The sequence below is a fragment of the Gymnoscopelus microlampas genome (assembly GCF_963454915.1).
Source record: "Gymnoscopelus microlampas genome assembly, chromosome: 9".
NCBI lineage: Eukaryota > Metazoa > Chordata > Actinopteri > Myctophiformes > Myctophidae > Gymnoscopelus > Gymnoscopelus microlampas.
In genome coordinates, this window is record NC_139946.1 from 51,451,297 (window position 1) to 51,471,976 (window position 20,680).

General features: G+C 40.4%; 1 long non-coding RNA gene across 1 annotated transcript in view; it reads left to right on the plus strand.

The window, feature by feature from the left end:
* Positions 1–19,862, plus strand: part of LOC311051871 — a 92,813-nt gene extending 72,951 nt beyond the window's left edge. Inside the window, exon 2 of the long non-coding RNA XR_014601436.1 lies at positions 19,661–19,862. This is a non-coding gene — a long non-coding RNA (uncharacterized lncRNA). The remainder of the gene's footprint in view (positions 1–19,660) is intronic.
* The last annotated feature ends 818 nt before the right edge of the window (positions 19,863–20,680 follow it).

Consider the following 20,680-nt stretch of genomic DNA (forward strand, 5'->3'; position numbering starts at 1 on the left):
TATACATATATGTCCATGATAATCATTTACAGTATATATATCTGCTGCTATGCTCACGCTACTTATGTCTGACCTCAGGTTCTACGTAGATAAATTGTTGTTTTTTGTTGATCTCTCTCTATCTTCCCCTTACGCCCCCCCCCTCCCTTCTTCTTCTTCCCTTTCTCTTGTATGGTATGAAATAACAAAACAGATGGATTTTGCACAAAAAACAAATTCCACCCACTGTTTTACCCTATAAACCTGTGATGTGACAATAAAGTTGGAAATAGGGGGGGGGGGGGGGGGGGGGGGGGATTTCCTGTAATACAATGGATGTACAGTAGTTATAATTTAGTCACAAGCTCTTGTTAAAGGAGTATAGTTCACCCAAAAGAAACATATTTTCTATAAATTACACGCCCCATGAAGCCTTGAATTCATGGGGATTTTTTAGCTTTTGTCACATTCCTAAGCAAATAATTATTCTGACCGGCAGAGTCAAAGAGTTTCCATTGAGTCTGCCAGTCATCAAATTATTTGCTGAGGAATGCAACAAAACAATTAAAATCTCCATGAATTCAAGGCTTTATGTGGTAAATGATAGAAAATACTTTTTTTTTTGGGTGAACTACGCCATTAATACTAATAGTAAAGAAATATTAATGAAACCCACAGACTCAATTGAATCACCACTTTCAACCTGGGGTCCCTATTTTGGGCATGCCATTAGAAGCATGAAGGTTCTACAAGTACGTTATGAACTTATAGAACGGCTAACTCCGCTGCTTTTGCACGACACTAGTCTGTCAAACAACAACGTATAAAGTAGTAGGGCATTAATTTATGGGGAGAAAAATAAAGTAATATGGAGATACAAGGTTTCTGGCCAACAGCGACCATATGTGAGATTGAATAACAACTACTGCTGTTGTTGTGAGCTTGTAGATCTGCAGTTTTTTTGTCCCCTGAATAGGCACCATGGGGTTTAAGTGATTAAACATTACTATTTAACTTTCATTTACTTTATTTGTCTATTTGAGAGGGACGGCGTACATTAATGAACAGTTAAAATGTCATTTAGATAGCATGTTATGTAGACAGATGCCAGGTTCATCTGTTTACCTGGCATCCTTTAGTTTGTATAGTTTCAATGTACAGATTATAATTTGTTTAGATATTATACTGTTTAGACTATGATTGGTTTACCTATGATCCTATAGACTACTGTCTCTATGTATTCGACGTATTGCAACACATTCTCACTCCCAACTAGTCACTTAATGAAGAACCGTCAGTAGCCCCTAAACGTCCGATTATGAAGGTCCTGGTTCCCCTAAAAGTCCGATTTTGCAGTCCTGGTTATTTCTCCCTAACGCCCTAAAAAGTCCAAACGGGACTATGTCGTTTGCGCATGCGCAAATGAACGTTCAACATAGTGTGGTGGTTGTGGTGGATTGCTCCATTTACAACGCTAACGTCCAGGTCATAAACGATCAGATTTCAAATATGAAGTGCTTAACTAAAGGCCACGGATGTTATAATTGTGTACGTTCCAGCTTGAGTACCCATATCTTCCGTATTGTTCAATAAAAAGCCTTTTAATCCGATCGACGGCCATTTTCTCCGTCTTTTCATCAGCTTTCAACTATGCGATCCTATCGGTCGGGAGGTGTATTGCACATTATAACTCTATGCGAAAATGGCCGACGATCGGATTAAAATGCTTTTTATCCAACAATACGGAAGATATGGGTACTCATGCTGAAACGTCGGCATGTATAACATCCTGGGCATTTAGGTAAGCACTTCATATTTGAAATCTGAACGTTTGTGTAGACGTTACAGTTGTAAATTGAGCAATTCATCACACCAGGTTGAAGAATGTCCATGACCGTCATCTTTCAGGCCTACCGCTGATAACCATTAGCACATTGGTTCTCAAAGTGGGGTCCGGGGACCCCCAGGGGTACTTGAGGGGGTTCCAGGGGGTCCCCAGCTAAATGATGGACAGGGACCAAATGGACCCTTATGGGTCTGTAACTCTGAGAGTGTACAAATGTAACCAAATGGACCCTAACAGGTCCATTTGGTTCCATTTGTACACTCTCAGAGTTAAATTAACATTGATTTTACAATATGAATGTGGGTCCCAGAGACCTACATGCCATTAAATGGGGGTCCGTAGCCTAATGCATGTCAAACTGGGGGTCCTTGAAATTAAAATGGTTGAAATCACTGCTAGAGAGCCGTAAAAATCTTCTCTTATGGGGGTCCCTGGCTTATCTTTTGAAATGGGGGTCCGCGGTCTAATAAGTGTCTATTTGGGGGTCCTTGGCACGAAAAAGTTTGAGAACCATTGCATTAGCACATGAAGTCAATTCATTGTTTAATTTCAAATAAGTTTAATTTCACTTATACCACTTCATTCTGTTGATGTTTCTATTTTACTGCTACAGCAATTCATCACAAGGCTTTTTCTTTACTATTTAGCATAAATATAGTCCTGGTTATTTCTCCCTGGTTATTTGCCCCCCCCCTCCCCTTTTTTTGTACATACTTTTTATTTTATTTTGATCATGTTTTGTTTTGTATATATTTCATTATTTTCTCATGACCTTTTTTGTACATAATGGTATATTTTTTTTCCCCCTCTGTATTCTTATGTTGATTTTTGAACTGTTTGGTTGCTACTATATATGTCTATGAAATTAATTCAAGGACCCCAATGGAAACAAGCCCGCAAGGACTTTTTTTGCCGGACCTTTTAGACAAAAGCATTATAAATGTAACTGTGTTGTTTTACATTCTTTTGCCTAATAAAAATTTCAATCAATCAATTCAATCAATCAATCCCTAATGCCCTAAAAAGTCCAAACGGGACTATGTGGTTTGCGCATGTGCAAAGGAACGTTCAACATGGTGTGGTGGGTGTGGTGGGGATTGCTCCATTTACAACGCTAACGTCCAGGTCATAAACGATCAGATTTCAAATATGAAGTGCTTAACTAAAGGCCATGGATGTTAAAATGGTGTGCGTTCCAGCTTGAGTACCCATATCTTCAGTATTGTTCAATAAAAAGCCTTTTAATCCGATCGACGGCCATTTTCTCCGTCTTTTCATCAGCTTTCAACTATGTGATCCTATCGGTTGGGAGGTGTATTGCACATTATAACTCTATACGAAAATGGCAGCCAATCGGATTAAAATGCTTTTTATTGAACAACACGGAATATACGGGTATTTTTGAGGGATCGTACATAATTTTAACGTCCGTGGCCATGGGGTAAGTACTTTATAGTTGAAATCTAGACGTTTATGTAGATGTACGGGCCGTAAATGGAAAAAGTGCAAACATCAGGTTGAAGTGTCATGATATGAAATCTATCTATCTACATTGGACTGACACAACGTGAGCTAAGAGACGTGGTTTAAATGCAACATAACACACATCACCACCCAAACAAACCTGGAAATATTCTGTGCATTTTCATATTTTGTTGATCATTTTTCGATAAGTGTTTGTTGAGAACGAGAGATTTGTTTAACTTTTCCAACCCCGTGACGTCACGTCAGATTACTTCCGCATTCCGCGTGTTCGTACTCATGTCTCTGTCAGTGTCAATAAAGATCTGACAAAACAAATGTTTTATGATCTATCTAAACGTTCAAATGTTTTAAAAAGGCCACGGATGTTACAATTATGTGCGGGCCCTTAAAAGTACCCGTATCTTCCGTATTGTTTAATAAAAAGCATTTTAATCTGATTGGTGGCCATTTTATCAGAGTTGTAATGTTGCGTGAGTGCAGTACACCTTTCAACCCATAGGGTCAGGTGAAAACATATGGAGAAAATGGCCAGCAATTGGATTAAAAGGCTTTTTATTGAACATTACAAAAGATAGAGGTACTTTTGAGAACCCATACATGATTTTAACATCTGTGGCCATGAGTTAATAATTTTATATTTAAAGTGTGAAGATTTATGTTGATGTACAGGCTGTAAATGCAGAAGTGCAAACACCAGGTTAAAGTTTCGCCATGACTGCCATAATGTATTATGGTTTCCAAGTGCTATACTGCCACCGGACATAAACATTACAACATTAAAAAACAGATCAAATAATTGCTGTTTGTGGTTCTATAGGGCGTTGGTGTAAAGTAACTAAGTACATTTACTCAAGTACTGTACTTAAGTACAATTTTGAGGTATTTTTACTTTACTGGAGTATTTCCCAATTCTCAGTACTTTAAACAAAATGATGCAACGCTGATATCGCTTTTGTAATTCATTTTATAATATTTAAGGCACCCCGTGTGTATTGTATTCCAATAATAATAATAATAATAATAAGGGTAATAATAATCATAATAATAATAATAATAATAATGTAATTATAGAGCAGTAACACACTGAAATAATAAGGGTAATAATAATAATAATAATAAGGGTAATAATTGAATGTAGAGCAGTAACACACTGGAATAATAATGTAATGTATAGAGCAGTAACACACTGGAATAATAATAATAATAATAATAATAATAATAAGGGTAATAATAATAATAAGGGTAATAATAATAATAATAATAATAATAACACGTGTGAGGAAAGTTATATTGGCGCGTTTGAGCTGAAGAGCTGATAAATAATCCATTGTCCGATTCGGCGCCCCCTAGTGGCCAAGTTATTCTAGAAGGACCGTAACCCTAATTTTCAGAACCACATGTCTGTGTGAGAGGAAATTTATATTGTCGCGTTCGTGCTGAAGAGCTGATAAATAATCCATTGTCCGATCGTGTTCTCGCCCCCTAGTGGCCAAGTTAATCAACAAAGCACGTAACCCTAGCTTTCGCAACCACGTGTCCGTGTGAGAGGAAACTTATATTGGCGCGTTCGCGCTGAAGAGCTGATAAATAATCCATTGTCCGATCGTGTTTTCGCCCCCTAGTGGCCAAGTTAATCGAGAAAGCGCGTAACCCTAGCTTTCGCAACCACATGTCCTCTTGTGAGGAAACTTATATTGGCGCGTTTGGGCTGATTAACAGATACGGAATCCGTTGTCCGATTGTGTTTTCGCCCCCTAGTGGCTGAGATAATAGCGAAAAACTGTTCAAAAATAGTAAAAACAAAATCGGACACCAGTATATGCATCAGCGCGCCACCCCGAACGTGCTCGTATAACTCTTCTCGCACACGGCCTTACCATTCTCCTTAAATGGCTGGGGACTAATCTCAACTTATTTCGCAAAATAACACGACATATCTCCTTAACGATACGTTTTTAGAATCCGTCGTTCGGATATGTTGTACAGCTCGCCGAGACGCACGTATGGATGTCTTGTTTGTCCCGCTACGACACTTCTAACGTTTGCTTCTGACAATGACATAAGGTACATGGAGTCGTAGAACGTTCACCCATACTGAGAGCCAAATTCAGAAATTGGTAAAAATGTCGGTTAGGGACAAACAAGATATCCATGCGTGCGTCTTGGCAAGTTGAACAACATATCCAAACATTGGACTATAAGTCCTTATCGTATTTGAGATATTAAAACAAATGCAATTGTTTCGGCCGCGTCGACCTTTGCAGTCTTTTCGGTGAACTTTTGAACTTATCAGTGTCAGAAAAAATCAGGATTGGTTCCAATAAATCCGGCTTACTCTCAACATGGATGGAGAGAAGTTTCAGATTTTTAAAAAATATCTCCATTGATTTATCACAGATTAGGTGCTCGATACCGCACGTACAAATCAATGTTTGACAAAACCACTTTCCCAAAGTTTACAAAAATCGAGACCTATCCCATTCGATTCAGCGTCCTTTTTTGAGTCTGAAAAGGTGTTTTTTAATATAAAAAAAATATATTTTAAAAAAAATGTGACAAAAGCTAAACCTTGAACTATTTCAAAAATCGATAACTTCTTATTAAAGAATTCTAGACTATTGATGTAACCTACCATTCGACTCGAAATCATCTCAGTAAGCGGTTGGAAGGGTCGAAAAAATAAAAAAATAAAAAATATATTTTTGTGAAAAAAGCCTCACGTTTATGACAATTTAACGCTTGTTTAAACCACTTTCCCAAAAGTTAAAAAAAATCGAGACCTATCCCATTCAATTCAACGTCCTTTTCTGAGTCTGAAAATGTGTTTTTTAATTAAAAAAAAAATATTTTTGAAAAATGTGAGAAAAGCTTAACTTTATATTTCAAAAATCTATAACTTCTAATTGAAAAATTGTAGACTATTGATGTAACCCACGATTCGACTCAGCGTCATCCAATTAGTGAGGGAGGGTGTTAAAAAACAATAAAAAAAGATTTTAATTATTTGATCTGTTTTAATGTTTATGTCCGGTGGCAGTATAGCACTTGGAAAGCATAATACATTATGGCAGTCATGGCGAAACTTTAACCTGGTGTTTGCACTTCTGCATTTACAGCCTGTACATCAACATAACTCTTCACACTTTAAATATAAAATTATTAACTTATGGCCACAGATGTTAAAATCATGTATGGGTTCTCAAAAGTACCTTTATCTTTTGTAATGTTCAATAAAAAGCCTTTTAATCCAATTGCTGGCCATTTTCTCCATATGTTTTCACCTGACCCTATGGGTTGAAAGGTGTACTGCACTCACGCAACATTACAACTCTCTGATAAAATGGCCACCAATCAGATTAAAATGCTTTTTATTAAACAATACGGAAGATACGGGTACTTTTAAGGGCCCGCACATAATTGTAACATCCGTGGCCTTTTTAAAACATTTGAACGTTTAGATAGATCATAAAACATTTGTTTTGTCAGATCTTTATTGACACTGACAGAGACATGAGTACGAACACGCGGAATGCGGAAGTAATCTGACGTGACGTCACGGGGTTGGAAAAGTTAAACAAATCTCTCGTTCTCAACAAACACTTATCGAAAAATGATCAACAAAATATGAAAATGCACAGAATATTTCCAGGTTTGTTTGGGTGGTGATGTGTGTTATGTTGCATTTAAACCACGTCTCTTAGCTCACGTTGTGTCAGTCCAATGTAGATAGATAGATTTCATATCATGACACTTCAACCTGATGTTTGCACTTTTTCCATTTACGGCCCGTACATCTACATAAACGTCTAGATATCAACTATAAAGTGCTTACCCCATGGCCACGGACGTTAAAATTATGTACGATCCCTCAAAAATACCCGTATATTCCGTGTTGTTCAATAAAAAGCATTTTAATCCGATTGGCTGCCATTTTCGTATAGAGTTATAATGTGCAATACACCTCCCAACCGATAGGATCACATAGTTGAAAGCTGATGAAAAGACGGAGAAAATGGCCGTCGATCGGATTAAAAGGCTTTTTATTGAACAATACTGAAGATATGGGTACTCAAGCTGGAACGCACACCATTTTAACATCCATGGCCTTTAGTTAAGCACTTCATATTTGAAATCTGATCGTTTATGACCTGGACGTTAGCGTTGTAAATGGAGCAATCCCCACCACACCCACCACACCATGTTGAACGTTCCTTTGCACATGCGCAAACCACATAGTCCCGTTTGGACTTTTTAGGGCGTTAGGGATTGATTGATTGAATTGATTGATTGAAATTTTTATTAGGCAAAAGAATGTAAAACAACACAGTTACATTTATAATGCTTTTGTCTAAAAGGTCCGGCAAAAAAAGTCCTTGCGGGCTTGTTTCCATTGGGGTCCTTGAATTAATTTCATAGACATATATAGTAGCAACCAAACAGTTCAAAAATCAACATAAGAATACAGAGGGGAAAAAAAAAATATACCATTATGTACAAAAAAGGTCATGAGAAAATAATGAAATATATACAAAACAAAACATGATCAAAATAAAATAAAAAGTATGTACAAAAAAGGGGGAGGGGGGGGCAAATAACCAGGGAGAAATAACCAGGACTATATTTATGCTAAATAGTAAAGAAAAAGCCTTGTGATGAATTGCTGTAGCAGTAAAATAGAAACATCAACAGAATGAAGTGGTATAAGTGAAATTAAACTTATTTGAAATTAAACAATGAATTGACTTCATGTGCTAATGCAATGGTTCTCAAACTTTTTCGTGCCAAGGACCCCCAAATAGACACTTATTAGACCGCGGACCCCCATTTCAAAAGATAAGCCAGGGACCCCCATAAGAGAAGATTTTTACGGCTCTCTAGCAGTGATTTCAACCATTTTAATTTCAAGGACCCCCAGTTTGACATGCATTAGGCTACGGACCCCCATTTAATGGCATGTAGGTCTCTGGGACCCACATTCATATTGTAAAATCAATGTTAATTTAACTCTGAGAGTGTACAAATGGAACCAAATGGACCTGTTAGGGTCCATTTGGTTACATTTGTACACTCTCAGAGTTACAGACCCATAAGGGTCCATTTGGTCCCTGTCCATCATTTAGCTGGGGACCCCCTGGAACCCCCTCAAGTACCCCTGGGGGTCCCCGGACCCCACTTTGAGAACCAATGTGCTAATGGTTATCAGCGGTAGGCCTGAAAGATGACGGTCATGGACATTCTTCAACCTGGTGTGATGAATTGCTCAATTTACAACTGTAACGTCTACACAAACGTTCAGATTTCAAATATGAAGTGCTTACCTAAATGCCCAGGATGTTATACATGCCGACGTTTCAGCATGAGTACCCATATCTTCCGTATTGTTGGATAAAAAGCATTTTAATCCGATCGTCGGCCATTTTCGCATAGAGTTATAATGTGCAATACACCTCCCGACCGATAGGATCGCATAGTTGAAAGCTGATGAAAAGACGGAGAAAATGGCCGTCGATCGGATTAAAGGGCTTTTTATTGAACAATACGGAAGATATGGGTACTCAAGCTGGAACGTACACAATTATAACATCCATGGCCTTTAGTTAAGCACTTCATATTTGAAATCTGATCGTTTATGACCTGGACGTTAGCGTTGTAAATGGAGCAATCCACCACAACCACCACACTATGTTGAACGTTCATTTGCGCATGCGCAAACGACATAGTCCCGTTTGGACTTTTTAGGGCGTTAGGGAGAAATAACCAGGACTGCAAAATCGGACTTTTAGGGGAACCAGGACCTTCATAATCGGACGTTTAGGGGCTACTGACGGTTCTTCATTAAGTGACTAGTTGGGAGTGAGAATGTGTTGCGTATTACCCCATGTTTACCTTGCTTACCGTAAAGTCGCTCTGGATTAAGAGCGTCTGCTAAATAATACAATAATAATACAACAATAAACCTGATTCTAAATGCCTAAATTGTAAATTGACTGTATTTTTTGTTTTGTTTTAACAAAACACCACTGAACATATTTACAGAACAATACAGTTAGAACAGGAATACAAAACACGGCATTGTTGGTTTTGGAGACAGACTAAGAGGAGAGACAGCAGCAGCAGCTGAGGGTTTGACCCTCCATCATGCATCCTCCTCCACACAGCCTGTCATCACAGCAGCACTGGACAGCAGGACCTCCACATACTCACTGTTCATTGATCCATTTGTAACTCTGAGAGTGTGCAAATGGAACCAAATGGACCCGTCAGGGTCCATTTGGTTCCATTTGCACACTCTCAGAGTTAAATTAAGCGCTCAGGATTTTACAGTGTATTTCTACTGGGTAGAAGACAGGGTTAAAGGGATAGGTCACCCTCAAAATGACTTTCTTTCGATCGATTAGTCACCCCATGGAGACTTGAATTCATGGATATTTTTATGTTTTCGTCGCATTCCTAGGCCGACAATTTGGTGACCGGCTACACAAAGAGTCTCCTATTGTGTCTCCTACCGGTACCGCTGCCTACCGGTCCACTGGTCATCAAATTATTGGCTTAGGAATGCGACAATGGGGTGACTAACCGATAGAAAAAGAACGTTTATTTTTGGGGGGTGAACTATCCCTTTAAGCAAATAACAATGGGATTGGTATTTCAAAAGCGACAGTGCCCTCAATACCCTCATACTGCAGTGGTAAAGTCCCTGCCCACCACCACGGAGGTTGTGGGTTCGAATCCACGTGGTTGACAGGGGGATGACAAGAAGGAGAGCGACGAGGTGAAGATGAAGAAGACTAGATATTCTAGAAAGACAGGAACTGACCATGTCCTTGTTTATGACTCTAACAGCTGCTGGGTAGAAGCTCTTCCTGAGCCTCAAACTCTTACCAGTCCACAAACACTCCGTTTCCAAGGTGTTGCCTTTCTACATCTCTGCATATCTGTCTGTGTGTCTTTATCTCCATATGCCCAAATATGGATGACTGGCGTCATAGTACTGGTGTCATAGCACTGACAAAACACATCTTATTATTAGCATATTTCAAATGATAGATTTAGCTAAAATGGCCTTTCAGTTTCAGTAACGTCATTAGCTATTCCATACAATGATGTCATCAAGGAATGACATCACACCATCGTCATCACATTTAACATAATTGTCCTTTTAAATGTTTTATTGTATTTTCCAACACAACACCATTCAGCAACTGTTAGCAACAAATTGCCCTGCCTTCTGTAAAAGAGTTGCACTGATTCACAGTGGTACGGTTGTGTGAAATGTTTCACTGGACGATACATCTGAAAGGAGGACATTCCTGGTCAGCTGCTGTGGTAGCTGGACACAAACTGTACTCTTTTGGAGGTTTCGGTTACAACAACAACAGTGATCAGATTCAAGGCCTCATCTTCAACACAGTGTCTTTACGCTGGAGGAAGTTGACCTCAGTGAAAACTGGAGGAGGAGAACATCATCACCTTGAGGTTCCCTGCGTGCGCACGGGTCACACAGCTGTTCTGGTAGAAGATATTGTCTACATCTGGGGGGGACATCCTTTCTGTAACGTGCTTTATTCATTTGATGTTGACAACCACAGATGGTCCAAGCCCAATATTTCTGGTACTGTTCCAGATGGGAGGTACAACCACTCAGCCTGTGTCTTGAGGAAGGTCATGTATATTTATGGAGGAACCACACAACTGACTGGACGCACTAATGACATGTACAAGTTGGACACCAGCACAATGGTCTGGTCTTTAATTAACACCAGAGGCACTCCACCACCTGATTTATCAAGTCATTCTGCTACAATCATCGGGACAAAGATGTTTATATTTGGGGGCTGGGGGTTGGGGAACCCGGGGCTCTTCTACAACGACCTCAGTGTGTTTGACACAGAGACCAACTGCTGGCTGAGCACACCTTCTGCACAGCTTCTTCCAGAAAGACGCTCTGGTCATTCAGCCTTTGCCTACAATGGAGAGCTGTACATATATGGTGGCTACAACTTGAACCATGACTTGAATGATCTGTGGAAATTCAATCCACAGACCTTCTCATGGAAGAAGGTTGAGCCCAAAGGGAAAGCCCCGTGTGGGATGTGTTGGATGTGCTGTTGCATGGTGGGAGATCGTATCATCCTCTTTGGAGGAATCAGAACACCTGATGACCTGTATGTCTTAGATTTAAGTCCTAATCTGAAGATGTTATGCAAGCTAGCAGTTATTCAGTACGGTGTGGAGCAGTCTGAACTCACACATGACATCAGGTGGGAACTGGCAGCCATGACTACCAACAATAACATAGCCCTATAAAAAGAGAAACAAACTGTGATCCCATTTTAAAAATCACACCCAGTGTGAAGTGGGCGGTGTGGTCACAGTGGTCATCACAGTGATGGAAGTGATTCACTTAAAAAAAACACCATAACATTTTTTTTTTTTTAAGTGCATAGTCCTATTTATAGGGCTATGCACATGTGTCATGTGTTTCTAGCCAATCACAGTCCTGAATAGAGTCATGGTGGCCAATCACGGTGCAAGGTTAGGGGGGTACACTGGTGGCCAATCACAGCACAGGGTTGGGGGGGGGGTGCAATTGGGTCGATGTCCAAACCTCACATATAGGGTCGGTTGCACCGCCCAAAAAAAAGAATAATAAAATAAATACAAAATATAATAAACAAATAAACAAACTGCAAACGGCAACGGGGTCGAAGCATATCAGAGAAAGATGATGAAGAGGAAGATGATGGCCCTCAGGAGAAAATGCAGATGAAGAGGAAACATAAAAAACATAATGTGGTTCACAGTGACATGTGCAGACCAAGGACCAGTGGAGATTATACCCAGAGCTAAGTGGCTGTGACGACCCTCTGGATAAGTGGATGAAGATGGATGGATGGATGGATGGATGATGGATGGATGATGGATGATGGATGATGGATAAGTGGATGAAGATGGATGGATAGATGGATGATGGATGATGGATAAGTGGATGGATGGATGGATTCACCAAATTAAGACTAGAGAGAGGGGCGTGTCTGATAAAATGAATATCAAATATCTAAATACTGAATCAAGCAACTGTCCGGGGTGCTCCCACAAGCCTGATCATTTTCTCGATATTTACAGTACCCCGCGATACAGCTATCGTGGACGTTTTTCTATCGCGATATACGATAATATCGTATATCGTCCCATGCCTACTTGGTTTACTTAAGTAAAACATTTGAGTACTTTTTCCACCACTGATGACAAGAAGGAGAGAGAGGGGGGAGAAGATGAAGAAGACTAGATATGCTAGAAAGAGAGCAACTGACCATGTCCTTGTGTATGACTCTAACAGCTGCTGGGAGGAAGCTATTCCTACCAGTCCACAAACACTCCGTTTCCAAGGTGTTGCCTTTCTACATCTCTGCATATCTGTCTGTGTGTCTTTATCTCCATATGCCCAAATATGGATGACTGGCGTCATAGTACTGGTGTCATTGCACTGACAAAACACATCTTATTATTAGCATATTTCAAATGATAGATTTAGCTAAAATGGCTAAGTAACGTCATTAGCTATTCCACACAATGATGTCATCAAGGAATGACATCACAACATCGTCATCACATTCAACATAATGGTCCTTTTAAATGTTTTATTGTATTTTCCAACACAACACCATTCAGCAACTGTTAGCAACAAATTGCCCTGCCTTCTGTAAATGAGTTGCACTGATTCACAGTGGTACTGGTGTGTGAAATGTTTCACTGGACGATACATCTGAAAGGAGGACATTGCCAGCCGGCTTCTGTGGTAGTCGGACACAAGCTGTACTCTTTTGGAGGTTACGGTAACAACAACAACAGTGATCAGATTGAAGTCCTCATCTTCAACACAGTGTCTTTACGCTGGAGGAAGTTGACCCCAGTGAAAACTGGAGGAGGAGAAGATCACCTTGAGGTTCCCTGCGTGCGCGGGGGGCACACAGCTGTTCTGGTTGAAGATATTGTCTACATCTGGGGGGGACATCCTTTCTGTAACGTGCTTTATTCATTTGATGTTGACAACCACAGATGGTCCAAGCCCAATATTTCTGGTACTATTCCAGATGGGAGGTACAGTCACTCAGCCTGTGTCTTGAGGAAGGTCATGTATATTTATGGAGGAACCACACAGCTGACTGGACGCACTAATGACATGTACAAGTTGGACACCAGCACAATGGTCTGGTCTTTAATTAACACCAGAGGCACTCCACCACCTGTTTCATCAAGTCATTCTGCCACCATCATCGGGACAAAGATGTTTATATTTGGGGGCTGGGGGAACCCGGGGCGCTTCTACAACGACCTCAGTGTGTTTGACACAGAGACCAACTGCTGGCTGAGCACACCTTCTGCACAGCTTCTTCCAGAAAGACGCTCTGGTCATTCAGCCTTTGCCTACAATGGAGAACTGTACATAATATTTGGTGGAAACAACTCGAACCATGACTTGAATGATCTGTGGAAATTCAATCCACAGACCTTCTCATGGAAGAAGGTTGAGCCCAAAGGGAAAGCCCCGTGTGGGATGTGTTGGATGGGCTGTTGCATGGTGGGAGATCGTATCATCCTCTTTGGAGGAATCAGAACACCTGATGACCTGTCTATCTTAGATTTAAGTCCTAATCTGAAGATGTTATGCAAGCTAGCAGTTATTCAGTACGGTGTGGAGCATTCTGAACTACCACATGACATCAGGTGGGAACTGGCAGCCATGACTACCAACAATAACTTAGCCCTATAAAAAGAGAAACAAACTGTGTTCCCATTTTTTTTTAAAAGAATAAAATAAATACAAAATATAATAAACAAACAAACAAACAAACTGCAAACGGCAACGGGGTCGAAGCATATCAGGGAAAGATGATGAAGAGCAAGATGATGGCCCTCAGGAGAAAATGCAGATGAAGAGGAAACATAAAAAACATAATGTGGTTCACACAGTGACATGTGTAGACCAAGGACCAGTGGAGATTATACCCAGAGGTAAGCGGCTGTGACGACCCTCTGGATATGTGGATGAAGATGGATGGATGGATGGATGGATGGATGGATGGATGGATGATGGGTGGATGGATGGATGGATGGATGGATAAGTGGGTAGATGGATGGATCCACCAAATTAAGACTAGAGAGAGGGGCGTGTCTGATAAAATGAATATCAAATATCTAAATACTGAATCAAGCAACTGTCCGGGGTGCTCCCAAAAGCCTGATCATTTTCTCGATAATTACAGTACCCCGCGATACAGTTATCGTGGACGTTTTTTTTTTTTAGCAATATACGATAATATCGTATATCGTCCCATGCCTATTGGTATATGGAGGGTCTCTCAGAACTATAAACCAGTATTTCTCAAACTGTTTCGTGCCAAGGACCCCCAAATTGATATATATTTGGCCGGGGACCCCCCCCCCCCCCCCCCCCCCCCCCCCATCTGAAAAGGTTTTGTGGCAAGGACCCCCAGAAGCGACGATTTGTGTAAAAAAACAAACAATGTACGATTATTCAAAAAATGTCCAAACATTTTCAATATTTTTCAATTATTTTCAGAAATAGCAGATTGTGAGCTTTTAGATCTGCTTTTTTTATATCCAACATATAAATGGATAAAGTGGTTACAATGATTATGTTATGTTATATTTTGCTGGGGACCCCCTGGAACCCCCACCCCCCCATTTTAAAAACCGGATGCTTGCCGCCTGGTTGGGACGGACTGGAAACATAATGACAGTAAAAATGCTGAGAGGAGAGAGAGAGCAGAGCACACACACACACACACACACACACACACACACACACACACACACACACACACACACACACACACACACACACACACACACACACACACACACACACACACACACACACACACACACACACACACACACACACACACACACACACACACACACACACACACACACACACACACAATGAAATGAATACAGCGGTGAGCGATATAGTTATAGTATTCTTTATAGTTATAGTGCTCAGTGTGACTATAATCAATGAAGCTGATCAGCCTACAGGCCACCATGTCTTTAACCCATTAACTCATTCAGTGCCACGTGACGTCTAAAACGTCATAGAAAAAATAAAGAAAATAAAAAATGTTCAGAACCCAAGATATCATGATTTGAAAATGTGCTGCTCCATTCACTTCTTGTTTAACTTCTTACTGAAAAAGGCTGCATCTCGGCTCCTGAGCACCTTTTTTTTTACAATGAATTTTTGGCTCTGGCACTGGGACAACACAACCAGAAATAAGTCAGGCACTGAATGAGTTAAGACCTGAAGCCGATTCTACAAATGTCTTCTAAATCCCAACAGTATTCTGCAAAACGTATGTTTCTATATCAGTGGTGCTCAAACTTTTTCATGTCAAGGACCCCAAAATGATATGTATTTGGCCGCCGACCCCCATCTCAAAATATTAAAAATGTTTGCTTTAAAAATATATATATATTCAAAGATTTGCACACATTTTCACAATTTTTCAAAAATAGCAGATCTACAAGCTCGTAGCGCGGCACTCGGTGCCGCGCTATGAGCTTGTAGCTCTGCTATTTTTGAATAGCCCAAAGTGTAAAATAATGTTTTTTAGCTCAAATCTAAAAAGTGACACAGATGCGTCCCAGGTCTGAAAGGGTTAACTGAATAGAGATCAGCCTTGAAGATGATACCATACGCATTGAGTTTGTGTACGGCGATGGTGTGTGTGTGTGTGTGTGTGTGTGTGTGTGTGTGTGTGTGTGTGTGTGTGTGTGTGTGTGTGTGTGTGTGTGTGTGTGTGTGTGTATTAGTACACTTGTGAGGACCAAATCTCCCTACAAGTATAGCAGAATATGAGAAATATCTGTAATTTATAGTTAAGAAAAAACTTAAAGGGGCTACACCATGAATTTCATTTTTTTTTAGGTTTTTAGTATTTTTTGGGCTCCCCAGTGTCTCTTGTACCCAAAAAAATATTTTTTTTTAACATTCATGGATTTCCTGAATGGGCGTGTCTGAACAGGCCATTTCAGAATGGCTGTGTAAGTGATGTCACTTGCACAGATTTTGCATTGACGATGGCCAGACAGAGTTGCTCATTAGCTCCCCCCTGCCCAATAGGACGTTTTGGTATTGCAGCTGAAAAAGCTTGGAATGACAGACAGTCAGATTGTGAGAAAAAATATCTGGATGTTTTTTAGGCTTACAACCTGTTTAAAACGTATTAGGGGGCAATATTTATATATAATATATATTTTTTTAATTCATGGTGTAGCCCCTTTAAGAGATTATAGGTTTAGGGGTTTAGAGGTTAGAGTTATGGCTGATTTATACAGTACTTAGGCCTAGTTGTACGCTTGTGTCATCCACAGAAAAATAGCAGATCTACAAGCTCACAATGCGTCTAAAAAAGCGTGCTATTTTTCGGCTTTATAGGCTTACGTTTTTTTGGGTTTTTTTTAGAGAAAAGTATAGTAGTACAAACCTCTGTGTGTGTGTGTGTGTGTGTGTGTGTGTGTGTGTGTGTGTGTGTGTGTGTGTGTGTGTGTGTGTGTGTGTGTGTGTGTGTGTGTGTGTGTGTGTGTGTGTGTGTGTGTGTGTGTGTGTGATGTGCTTTAGATAAAGTGCAGACCATTTAGCACGTTAAATGAATCATGAGGAGATGAAAGGGAAAATGAGCGATGCTTCAGACAGATGACCCAGAACGACTCGTTGGAGAGAGTAGACAGATTTGAGACACACACCTGCTCATTGGGAGCACTTAAGGGTTCGGTCAGAGCCAAGTGCCAGGAGCCCCCGTTTTATCCCGTTCCAAATGAAACCCGTTTTAACTCAAAAGCTATTTGTCCAAAAAGCTGTATTTTCCCAGGCGTTGCCGAGGGGTTATTTCACTGACGACGTGTCCCAAAGCGACGCATCCATCAGCATATTCAGGTCTCGGTAATCAGCACTTTGCAGGTGATTGCGTATGCGGACGAAATACAGTTTCTCCCCCGCTCTCTCTCCCCCCCTCCCCCTCACTCTGATAGTAACTACATTGGATCCATTTTAGACAGTGGCTCTTAAAGTGTAGTCCGGGGACCCTCAGGGGTCCTTGATTGAGGGGGGTTCAAGGGGGTCCCCAGCTAAAATTTGTTAATACAGCATCACAAAGAAATCTGTGTCATTTTAAGATTTCTTTGGCTATTCAAAAACAGCAGATCTACAAGCTCTATAAGCTTGTAGATCTGCTGAGATGCTGAGATGGGGGTCCGCGGCCAAATGCATATCATTTTGGGTGGTCCTTTGGGTGGACATGTTTGAGAACCACTGATATAGCAACATTCAAAAAATGTTTTTTTAGAAGACATTTTGTAGCATCGGCGTCAGGTCTTAAAGGGACTACACCATGAATTTTAACTTTTCCTTCTTTTTTGTGTGTTTTTGGTCTCCCCTACCTCTCTTCTATCCCCCAAAAATACTCCATTTTGAGCACTCAGGCTTTCACAGCATATCTGGGGTTTTATGTAAATGGGTCTCAAAACAGGCCAAACTGATTTGGCCCCCAAAGTGATGTCACTAGCGGTACAATCCCTCCCGTTTTTCAGTTCCAACTTTTTTTTAAAAACTTTTTCCACTCAGATCCAGGAGATAACATGCATACAAACTGGCTCAATAGCGCCACGTGCAAATCAGGAGAAATGTGATTGTGCTTTATAAGCCAGAGAGAAGTTAGTTGGAATGAGTATATCTGAGGCTTGATTTAGGCTCAAACCTTTTGAAAAACGTTTGAGGGACATAAAGAATATGATTTTATCATTATTTTTTAAAATTCATGGTGTAGATCCTTTAATGGGTTAAGAACACAGGTTTTTTTCCCTCTTCCATTTCCTGCAAAGTGACAGTTTTGGACATACAAGGTTTCCACCAGACGGTGACGTCGGTGCTTATAGCTCCCAGTAGGAAGAAGAGGTGATAATGAAGCAGACGACAGCACCATGTTTTCACAGAGCAGAGCGAGAGAGAGAGAGAGAGAGAGAACACGAAGAACTCCCTGAAGAGCAGTTTGCGAGACGTGCTAATGCCTATTTACACCTCCTGTCTGGACATGATGTGTTTCACAGTTCAGAGCCGTGGTGGAAGAAAGCACCGAGATGTTTTTACTTAACCCATTAAAGACCGGGAACGTATCTGTGCTTTTTTTATTTCTTTGGCTATTCAAAAATAGCAGCTATACAAGCTTGTAGATCTGCTATTTTTGTTTAAAAACGTGAACATTTGAGTTAAAAATGTTCGCTTGAAAGAAAAAAAAAAGAAAAGAAAATATTCAAAGATTTGCCAAAATGTTCACGTTTTCTTTTTTTAAACAGCAGATCTAAAAGCTCATAGGTTAGGTAAAAGTAGCAAGAGCACAATTTAGAAATACTCTGTTACTCTGGATCCTTAGTTCCCTCTTACTATGATTCCTACATTAAAAACAAAATGGACATGTTGTGTTGTCTTCATTATGATGTTTCATAAACACAAATTCAATCATACATATAGTATTGCATACATATTGTTTCTCAAAGTGGGTTCCAGGGACCTTTTGGGTTACTTGAGGGGGTTTCAAATGGACCCTTACAGGTCTGTAGCTCTGAGAGCTACTGTATGGCGGTGCTTGACATTAAAACGTTGGAGAACCACCGGTATTGCGATTGTATAGCAGATGTGACGTGAGTGATAAAACCGGTTACAAGGAACGGTTCCAAATGTGATGGAACCGATTCCGGTTCCTCAATGCCAAATGCGGTTTCCTCCGGTTATGGATCCCAACCCTAGTTACAAGTAAAAGTCCTGTGTTCTGAATTTTACTTGAGTTAAAGTACAAAAGTATTGACATCAAGTGGAATGTGTGCATGTTAACACATTAACCCATTAAGACTGGAAGAAGCATCTGTGTCATTTTTAGATTTGAGCTAAAAAGTATTATTTTACACTTTGGATATTCAAAAATAGCAGATCTACAAGCTCATAGCGCGGCACCGAGTGCCGCGCTATGAGCTTGTAGATCTGCTATTTTTGAAAAATCGAGATCAGTGGTTTAGAACAGTGGTTCTCAAAAAAAATGACAGTTGTACAAGCTACTGCTATTTTTGAAAATCGTTGAAAAATCTTGTGTTCGAAGAATGTTGAATAATTTAAAAACATAATTTTTTAAACACAAATCTTCTCTTCTGGGGGTCCCTGGCACAAAAGATTTTCAGATGGGGAGTCCGCGGCCAAATACATATCATTTTGGGGGTCCTTGGCACGAATAAGTGTGATACGGCATTTCTCACACTTTTAGAAGGCATTTGTAGAATCGGCCTCAGGTCTTAACTCATTGAGTGCCCAAATTATTAATATCTATTTCTGGCCATTACGATTTTTATTTTTTTATTTTTTCAAAGTAAAAAAAAAGTGCTTAGGAAGCGAGATACAGCCTTTTTCAGTTAAAAGTTAAACAAGGAGTGGATGGAGCTGCAAATCTTCAGATAATGATATCTTGGCTTCAAAAGCCAAGATATTTTTTTGAGTTTTTTTCATTTTTTTTCAAAAACACGTGAAACACGTTAATGGCACTCAATGAGTTAATGGGTTAATGTAAGCGTTCATTTACACCTTCATGTGTTCACAGGTCTCAGCATTCACACCTGTTCTGGGCTTTCATTTACCGTACAGCAGAAGGAAAGAGCTGTCAGACCTGCTATCGTGTCATCGACGATCATTGACACGCACGCAAAAAGACAGGCTTTTATTCCTTATTGTTGTCTGTTCATTCCCACCGCCGTTTAGCTGAAAGCGAACACCCCCGGCCGCTCGTTCTGGTTTTCTCAAGGCTTTGCTTATGTGCAAAGTTTTTTTTTACAACAAATGCATGGCTTTATAGATTACTTGACAAAAAAAGTCTGTTTGTCTTCTTGTCTCTCCGGAGCTAGACTGAGAGAACGAGAGGAATCCATGGTCTCGAAGGGCGGATCCAAACCCAGGCACCTGGAGCAAGGCGCCCCCCCCCCCCCCCCCGGTCTGTGCACGGAGCAGGCTGACGTCACCAAATTTAGAGCGACGCCCCTCTGCACTCTGGTTGGTTAGGAGTTAACAAGGTCCTAAGACCATCGTTCCTGCACCGTTCGCCCAGACGTTTTTCTTTTGAAACAAAAAAAAGGCTGGGATTCCGAGGCTACTCCGGAGCTAATCTCCAAAACTGCTGGACAGTTTGCATTGCAGGCCGTAGTAGGCCACAGTATGAGTACAAGCTCAAAGCGCGTCGCATGGCTATGCGTATTGAGCTTGTAGATCTGCCATTTCCACTATTTTTGAAAAAGTTAGAAAATATATGA